The 8685-nt window shown below is 44.5% G+C and overlaps 1 long non-coding RNA gene across 2 annotated transcripts; it reads left to right on the top strand.

The window, feature by feature from the left end:
• The first annotated feature begins 480 nt into the window (after positions 1–480).
• Positions 481–7271, top strand: LOC124517010 (uncharacterized). Of its 2 annotated transcripts, none has more exons than XR_006963271.1 (3): positions 481–520; positions 1516–1799; positions 4508–5176. It is a non-coding gene; the product is annotated as an uncharacterized LOC124517010 (long non-coding RNA). The 2 variants fall into 2 exon arrangements; XR_006963272.1 differs by lacking the exon at positions 481–520 and adding an exon at positions 5675–7271 and having other exon boundaries at positions 1375–1799; positions 4508–4746.
• Positions 7272–8685: the final 1414 nt, after the last annotated feature.

Raw genomic sequence — 8685 nt, 5'->3', positions numbered from 1 at the left:
ACAGCCAGCCGGGGACCTGGGAGGGGGGGGATGAAGGGCTGCCCTGGGGCATCTCAGGAGGAGGGCTTGGGGGCAGGGGGGCGATTGGCTCTGTAAAGGGTGGGGGATCTGCAGGATTTGGTTTGAGCCTCTCTGGAAGAGTGACTCCTGTCCCTTTGCCTCTTTGGAGAGCCGGAATCGAACCCTTGGTGTTAATTAGGTTTGCTACGAGCTGCCTTGCCGCTCTTTTGTACAGGGAGTAGCAGGAAAGCCTTGAACAGTTCACAATCTTCAGGTTTGAGAACTATGTATGTTCTGAGAACTCTTTTTTTTTTTAATTTTTAAAATGTTATATTCATTTTCTGAGAGAGACAGAGCATGAGCGGGGGAGGGGCAGAGAGAGAGGGAGACACAGAATCTGAAGCAGGTTCCAGGCCCTGAGCTGGGACGCGGGGCGCAAACTCAACAAACCATGAAATCGTGACCCGAGCTGAAGTTGGATACTTAACGAACTGAGCCATCCAGGTGCCCTGAAAGGAAGGTATCAATCTTTACTTTTTTTTAATGGTTAAAGAAAAAGAAGCCTGAGTTTGAGTAGAGGCCCTGAGAATGCTGTTTCATACCTAGCCTAGTCTAGATTCCTTTTCAACTGAGCTTATGGTTTCTATGGGGCTTGAACCCCTGAACGGGGAGATCATGACCTGAACAGAAGTCAGTCGCTCAACTGACTTGAGCCACCCAGAAGCCCCCCTCCCCCCCTCAGGACTCTGAATGTAAAAAAATTCCCACGATGCCCACATCGTTGTAATTGTAAATGCTGACTAACAAAAAGCTACCAGGAATTAAAAAAAAACAGTTTGACTTGCATTTATATATTTATTATTATTTTTTTTTTAATTTTTTAAGTTTATATATTTTGAGAGACAGAGCAGAGGAGGGGCAGAGAGAGAGAGAAAATGCCAAGCAGGCTCTATGCTGTCAGTGCAGAGCCTGATGCGGGGCTCAAACTCATGAACCATGAGATCATGACCTGAGCAGAAACCAAGAGACAGACGCCTAACCGACTGAGCCATCCAGGTGCCCCCGACTTGCATTTATATCTAAGAGAAAACCATAACTCGTATATTTGAAAAGTCACCTAGAAATGGCAAAGTGCTATTCGCAAAATGGTTACATAAAAGTATAATTTTGCTTCTGAATTGCTTCTAGTTAGTTTAAAATTGAGCAAGAAGGGGCACCTGGGTGGCTCAGTCGGTTAAGCGTCTGACTTCGGCTGAGGTCATGATCTCACGGTCCGTGAGTTCGAGCCCCGCGTCGGGCTCTGTGCTGACCGCTCAGAGCCTGGAGCCTGTTTCGGATTCTGTGTCTCCCTCTCTCTCCGACCCTCCCCCCATTCGTGCTCTGTCTCAATAAATAAACGTTAAAAAAATAAAAAAGTAAATAAAATAAAATTGAGCAAGAAAAAATTCACTGCCTTTTGCACAAACACGTTCGAAATCCTTCACGTTAACAAAGTTACTGTCATTCCCTCCACAGCAAGTATAAGTGAAGCCTTCCCAGGCTCTGCGTCTTGGATTAAAGCAATAGCGAATCACATGAGCAGAGCGCAGCCCCTCACCCTTTAGACTGTGGCAAAAACTGATGGACCTTTGCGGGGGAAAAAAAAAATCAGAAATGCAATAATACCAGAATTAAGAAGCTGTGACCATCACTGAGGGAGCTGAAGAAGACCGAATCCCACAGAAACTTCATTCTGAATCCTAAATGTACTAAACCGCTGCAAAATTAGTGCCTCTGAGACACCTGGGTGGCTCAGCCAGGTAAGCATCTGACTCTTGCTTCCCGCTCAGGACATGATCTCACAGCTGGGGAGTTCGAGCCCCGCATTGTGCTCTGTGATGCCACTGCAGAGACTGCTTGGGATTCTCTCTCACGCACTCTCTGTCCCTCCCCTGCCCGCATGCTTTCTCTCTCGCTCAAAACAAAAATAAAACAAACAAACAAAAAATCCCAAACACAACAAAAACAAAACCACAAACACCAAAAACCAAAACCAAGCCAAAAAGCAAAAAACCCTTAAAAAATAAAAAGTGTGCTTCAAATGTCAAGAAAGCTAGCACCTATAGGGACGGAATTTCTTCTGAAGTTATGTCCTTGTATCATTTGAATGGGTCGTCAGGTAAAAATGGGCTATGCTTCGAGGGATAACATGACAGGCTTTGGTAAACTTTCTTATGTTGATAGGTATTTTACTTATTTACGTATTTAAGTAATCTGTACACTCCGCGTGGGTCTCAAATGCACGATCCCAGGATCAAGGGTTGCACGGTCCCCGGACTGAGCCCGCTAGGCACCCCCTCCTATGCTGATAGTTTTATTTGAGATGTTTTTATCAGCTCTCCTACCATCACTAATCGAGAAAACAGGTATCTAATTGTGTCATTTACATTTACACAAACAATTTAAGAGAAAACCGGCAAAAACATCTCAGTAATTCAAAGATTTTGCATCGTCAACACACTACAGCTATAGAGCTTTATCATAGTCTCTCCCAAAGCAAGTTTTCCTTTTTTTGGTGAATTTATTTCTCTCTGTGCATGTGTCTCTCTTGTGCTTAGGCGAAATGCCTGTATTGTCTCTCTACAAATATTAAATACTGCCCAAATAACCCATCATTTCAGGGCCTGTGGGGGCTGGGCAGGGATGCAGATAGGAAACGGGGAGGAAAGACGAGGGATAGAAATCTCTTTGTGCTGTAATTTGCAATTACTAACTAAAGGATACAGAATTCCCATCAAAACCTTTAAAAAGAAATTTTCAAATTTTTAGCATGTTGAGTCTATACTTATTCCACTATCTCGTGTGTACAACTGATTCCATATGTGCTCATGGCACTCATTAATGAATACTGTAATATTTTATTTTATTTTTTTAAGTAAGCTCTGTGCCAAACATGGGGCTTGAACTCATGACCCTGAGATGAAGAGGCACATGTCCTACCAACCGAGCCAGCCAGGGCCCCCCCCCCCCCCCGAATACTGTCATTTTTTGTATAAATCGAGGGGATGAGAAATAGTTCTAAAGAAACAATGAAGAAGAGGAAACAAACACTCAAATCATGGCTTTGTCACTTTTCAGCCCTGAGAACTTGGCAATTCATTAGCTTCTCCTAGCTTGTGCTCTCGCAGGTAAAAAATGGGAATAATACTTCATATGGCAATTGCGTGAGGACTGATAACACATGCGGGTGGGGGCGGGGTGGGGGGAAACAAAGGTTGTCTGTCATCTATCACCTCTCTCTTTATCATCTATCTATCAATGTATCTATGAATGAGATAAGTTGTTTTCTTCAGTCCAAAGACTCTGTGTGCTGTGATTTGGGCTGTTTAATCCCTTGCAATAACTCTGCCCCTGCCCCAGCGCGCGCGCACACACACACACACACACACACACACACACACCTTTGGGCTGGAACAGCATAAATTGTGAAAAATCTTGCCAAACTCCTCAAACCGTTGTCAGAGGGAATGACCCAGCAGGAAGATAACTGGCACCTTGAAAAAAGTCACCACCAAGAGTGACAAGCCGTAAAGAGTGGAATCCTGACCCTGGACTTTGAGGGCAAAGCCATCAGTGAGCTTCGAGACCCTGAGCCAGGCAGTCTGTCTGAGCCAGAGTGATTCCCCTGAGTCACCTCTCAGGTCACTTGTGGTTTGAGACAGAAACTGGGACGGCAAAGGGGTCTGGAGACATCTGCCACACGCCTGGTCCTAGCAGACCCGCTCCTGACCTCACTCACGGCACACGGTGAACTGAAGGGTTTGCAAAAAGAAGTAGGAGAGTGGGTGTAAAAAGTCCCCTCCAAAAATCTCTTTTCCAAGTTCTTCTCCTCCACATTGATTGAAGTCCTGGAGGACCTGGAGGAGGTTGGGCAGAAACATCTTGGACTCAGAAGTATTTTCTTGGACATGAAAATTCCCCATGTGTTCTGGCTTCCCCGGGGGGTGGTGTCACTGAGTCTGGGCTGCTTCTTATATGCAGCTGAAAATAGAAGGGGTCACCTGATAGGACACACCCTACCCTGTATCTCACGTCATAGGTCATCGTTCAAGAACAAAACCTGTGTCAGTACAATCCAGGCCCTCTCTCTGTTAAGGACTTTCAGAAATCAGTTTAACAAATTCAGACCTACCGACAGTCTTCTTCCAAATCAGTTGATTTAAAAAAACACCAGAAAAGGCGGAGAATTGAGGAGTTATAGGTGGGGACTTAGGATTCCCTTACTTTGTAAGGCTGGGGCCCCAGACTGCTCCCAGGTGTGATTAGAGACTGCACAGTGGGGAAAAAAAGTTTTTTAAAGAAAGAAAGAAAGAAAGAAAGAAAGAAAGAAAGAAAGAAAGAAAGAAAGAAAGTCTCACAGTGCATGCAGCCTGGGCTTGGATTTGGGCTGGAAATGGAATGTGCAAATAGCCCTTTGATATTTCTTGTGTCTTAATGAAAGACTTTTTTTTTCCTTTCTTTTCATCAGGCTCTCTCACTAATGACCTCTCACGGGAGCTAGGAGATTTGCCCATTTCCAACTTCACGTCTATTTTTAAAACCACAAACTTTCTTTCGCCACAATTATCACTGGCTTTGGACTTTGAAATCAGCTACGGTGTTGCCACTTATTCTTTGCAGGACTCTGGATAAATGGCTTCGTCTCCGTTTTCTTATAAAACAGTGTAAGATAACACCGGTTTCAAAGCTTCTGGGGAATCAAACAAGGTGAGAATGTGCATGGTGTGTGGCTCACAGTCATGCTCAGTAAATGCCAGTTAACTTCACTTTCAAGACGGAGGGTTAGATATTAGCTTCCTTACAAAGCTATGGAAGATCTTGCCCAATTAAGATTATTAGACTCAAATGAAAGCTTTTGGAAAAAAGGCAGCGGTGAAGCTGGAAAGGAAGTGGCAGGTTTTCCCTTGATGAGGCCATCTGTTTTTAATTTATAACCTTCTAGTGATGGTAAAACCTTTATTTTCACTCTGTACATAATAGGCTTCATGAATACTACTGAATTGCCCAAAGCTCCTGGCATGTATTCATATAAAAATGCAGGTCCTGATTTATATAATACTGCGTCAAAAAATAGGAAGAAGGGGGCACCTGGGTGGCTCAGTGGGTTGAGCGTCCGACTTCGGCTCAGGTCATGATCTCACAGCTGGTGAGTTCAAGCCCCGCATCGGGCTCTGTGCTGACAGCTCACAGCCTGGAGCCTGTTTCAGATTCTGTGTCTCCCTCTCTCTGACCCTCCCCTGTTCATGCTCTGTCTCTGTCTCTCTCTCTCTGTCTGCAAAAATAAACATTAAAATTTAAAAAAAAAAATAGGAAGAAGGTCCTGTGTAGTTACTTTGGACAGATTTGGGTAAGGGAATTCAGCAGGGAATCATAAAAGGCAGTCTCTCCCCTGGGATGAAACTGTGAAAATAAAATGTGCTAATTTGGGGAACAGAGGTTGAATCCTGGCTGCTTCTGTTTTTGGCTTTAGGAAACCACAGGGTTTCCAGAGGACTTCTCTTGAGTCTGTGTTCAGATCACCAATACTTCCCCAAGAGAAACACTTCTTAGTAATCACTCACAAGGTGATACAATTTTATTGTATCATCCAGTGGTCACCTACTTGGAACCTCTGATTAGCTTTCTTATTTTATAGGGGAGGGGGCCCGCCTCAGAGAATCAGCAGTCTCCCCGAAGACGATTGATTGATTGGCAAGTGGCTGGAACACTCATGGGATTCGAACTCGAGCCTTTCTAACCTCCGAACAGTCTTCCCCGGCCACCACAGTCCAGCCGGCTTCCCACAGGGCCCCGGGGAAGGGCCCTGTCCCAGAGCAAAGCTAGTTTGTTTTCCGCTCCGGTGCCTCATTAGATGCAGCCAAGTTTTATGCCCCTGGGTTTTCTGAGGGTGCGGGGTTGATTATTAAACCAGCTGATATGTGAAAAATACTGATAAGGTCAGTGCCAGCTCCCCCCCACCCCGCCCCCCCCCAGCACAGCGCTGCAGCTGGGCGCTCCTAGGTGCTTTCCAACCCCCAGTGATGAAAACGTGACCTCAGAAAGGGTGTCACGTTATTCCAAGAAGCCAGAGGGAACCTGGAGGCAAGGAAGGTGTTGGGGCATCTCACCGCTCCGGAGGGATGTTGTAGGGAATGAGCATGGAACTAATTCTGAAAGGCACACTCCCTACCGGCTTGCTTTTTACCAGTGAATGCCAAAGCAGCACCTTCCTGAGACAGACCTGCAGGAGCTGTTTGTGATGGGAAAGAAAAGGGTTCAAAGAAGCCAGTCAAAACAGCAATTTGTGTGTTTTGTCGGATTGGGCTGCCCTATTTCAGCAAAGCCAAGCAGCGGCGAGGAAGGAAGAAGAAAATGCTGCCACCATTTTTTTTTTTTAAACCCAAACAATAGAGAACATCTAAGTGAACCAGTCTGCCTTCTTGATGATTCATTCGGACAAGTGTCGGAGGAGGAGGAGGGGCAGGGAGTGTTGGGTGGTTGTGGCGATTGTGAAATCCTTTTGTTTTTCGAAGTTTACTTTTTAGTAAGAGATTCCCAGATCCTCTGTCTGGAGGGCGCACACGCGTTTATCAGAAAGCAGAGAGCGAAAACATCTTACTTTGCCCATCTTAAAAAAAAAAAAAAAAAAAAAAGACCCAACTCCGTATGGCACCTGCAAATAAAATGATAAAAATACTCCTTTCCTCTTCTTGAAACTTTTATTGGTGTTGCATTAAAAAGAACAGGTTTCTGAGAGGACTAAACTTTTATTTAAGTTTCATAATATAAATATAGAAGAATATAAGGAAGTCAGGCTAACGCTTCACAGAGGACCCATGGGAGCCCTGGGAAAGTGCCAGCCAGGATGATAAATCTGGACTTTTCTTCCAGACTTGAAATTAACAGATAGGAGGAAGAAGGGCATTCAGGCTGCCTACGTGTGCCACTTCCAACCCACACTTTTTCAAGCATCAGCTGGGAAATGAAGAAGTGTGTATTTCTACATGTCTTGGAACAAAGTCTGGTGTAATTTTCAACCCAAGTCATCTTATAGGTACATAGGAATTCTCTTCATAATGAATATTGCTAATAGGACATAGATATTAGCCCTTCCATTATGCATTTTACTGTCTCATCCTTAAAGACTAGGGAAAGTTTCCTAGCCCTGGTTTACCTGGACCAGTCCTGGTTTTAAAACTGAAAGTCTCGGGGCACCTGGGTGGCTCAGTCGGTTGAGCGTCCAACTTCGGCTCAGGTCGTGATCTTATAGTCTGTGAGTTCGAGCCCCGCGTCGGGCTCGGTGCTGACAGCCTGGAGCCTGCTTCAGATTCTGTGCCTCCCTCTCTCTCTGCCCCAACCCACTCACATCCTGTCTCTCTCTCAAAAATAAATAAACATTATAAATAAATAAATAAAAACTGAAAGTCTCATGTTCTGCAAATGCCCTCCTGCCTGGGCAACCTGGGACAGTTGGTCACCCCGGTGGGCTGTAATGCACTTTTATCTCTGAGGATCTTCATTGAAATAAACTAGACCTCCCTTCTCTTTTCCACTGTCAGCTCATTTGTGAAAATAGAGTAAGTATAGCTCCCCAGCCCTGTGGAAGCCCGGGATTTGTAAGGGGACTGAAAAAGATCATGGATGTGATGCTCTCAGCCCAGAGCCTGGCAGTTAGCAAGCCTCCAATAAATAGTTGCTGAAAAAAATACTCTGGGGGATTACAAAGAGTGTACAGAAGCCAAAGGTTATCACGGTTTTTACTGGAATTATTAAGTACGTACTGAGTGGAGATGTGAAGGAAGTCATGATTCATGGACTTTGCAGTTTAGCTGAGGAAACGGACGAGTGCAACCAGATGAAACATGCAAGTGGTCCAGAATTAATGGTTATAAACCACGAAGGGGTCCCTTGGAGAAAGGACAAAAGTCAGGTAGGGTCAGGCTTTTGCTTTCGGTTTGTTAAAGATTTTATTTTTGTAAGAAATCTCTACCTGCAAAGTAGGGCTCGAACTCACAACCCCGAGATGGAGAGTCGTATAGGTATTTTTTTATTTCAGAGGTAAATGTTGCTTATCAGATAAGTCATTTCACTATCAAAATGGCCAGTGACTCAGAAGTCTTAACAGGCAGGTCTCCCAAGGTATCATTGGGACACTTATTTAGAGGGTGGTTGACTTCCTCAAACATGTATTTTTATCAGCAAAACCTTTCATCTCCAGTTTTTCATAGGTACTGTTTTCTTAAAGGTTACTAGTGGCCTACTTGCCCCATCCCAAAGGCCTCTTTTAAAATTGCATCATACTCAACCTCAGAACATCACCTCCTCCTTCAAACTTATGTAAAGTGATTAGCATACCATATCACATGCCTGAGTCCGGTTAACTCTCCCTGGCAAGTTCCCCTTTCCTGTTGGTCTTTAAATGTCAGTTTCCCAAGGTTCTGCTTTCAATGTGTTCTCTACGAGTAGTGACCTCACTTGTGCCTTTGAAGCTAATTGATCTCCAATTTTCATCTCCGTCTGGTTTCTCTCCCCCTGGAACCAGGCCTGACTCTGTCACTCTGCTAGATTTTTCCACTTCTAGGATTTGTTTATGGTTTTTATTAATTTTGAATTCCTTTCCTTCCCATCTTTGCTGCTTAAAGTTCGGTTAACCTTCAAGGTCAATGT

This window comes from Lynx rufus, unplaced genomic scaffold (assembly GCF_022079265.1).
Source record: "Lynx rufus isolate CCGP_SWC_20201006 ecotype Redwood Valley unplaced genomic scaffold, mLynRuf1.p SCAF_20, whole genome shotgun sequence".
In the NCBI taxonomy this organism is placed as follows: Eukaryota; Metazoa; Chordata; class Mammalia; order Carnivora; family Felidae; genus Lynx; species Lynx rufus.
This window is presented reverse-complemented; position numbering and strand designations above follow the sequence as displayed.